The sequence below is a fragment of the Frankliniella occidentalis genome, unplaced genomic scaffold (assembly GCF_000697945.3).
Source record: "Frankliniella occidentalis isolate FOCC.00 unplaced genomic scaffold, Focc_3.1 Scaffold43, whole genome shotgun sequence".
Lineage (NCBI taxonomy): Eukaryota > Metazoa > Arthropoda > Insecta > Thysanoptera > Thripidae > Frankliniella > Frankliniella occidentalis.
Genome location: NW_026267173.1, coordinates 129959 through 130535, shown reverse-complemented (window position 1 = coordinate 130535; position 577 = coordinate 129959). Strand labels below are relative to the sequence as shown.

At 59.4% G+C, this 577-nt stretch overlaps 1 protein-coding gene across 2 annotated transcripts in view; it reads right to left on the bottom strand.

The window, feature by feature from the left end:
• LOC113217340 (tensin-4-like) overlaps positions 1-577 on the bottom strand; it is a 172772-nt gene that overhangs the window by 161448 nt on the left and 10747 nt on the right. The window lies entirely within an intron of this gene.

Genomic DNA, 577 nt, shown 5'->3' with positions numbered 1-577 from the left:
GTGGAAAATAAAACTAAAATGCATCCGATGACTTTTCTTCCGGGTCGACGCTCTTTTGTTGAAGCGCCGAGAGCTTGTGCAGCGGGGAAGACCTTTGCTGGTCTGAGTCGGGGGTCGGGTGGGTAGCTTTGACACCGGAGGGGAGGGGGGGGGGCAAGGTAGCAAGGAAGGAGAGAGGGTGGTACCACCAGGCTGCATGATATCCTGTCATCTTGCGTTCCGTAGACGCCCTCAGGGGTCGGCGGGGGAGAAGGGGTCGCACCGGTGGTGGTGGGGGTCTCCGAGCCTCACTGAGGCCGAAAGTGGAGGTGTGGAGAGGGGGCGAGGGGGTGTGCTGGGGGGCAGGCGACGTGGTGAGACGCCAGGCCTACAATCTGGCGAGGCCGCAACGCACACAGTATGGCACATTCATACCGACACTGACGCGCGCACGTGACGGGCACGCGACACACACATGCGTCACACACGTGACAAACATGTGACACACAAGACTGACACACAGCACAGCGCCACTACAGGCGGGTCCAATCCCAACCATTCTACCACATTACGACAAACTCTGACGCTCGAAAATCAA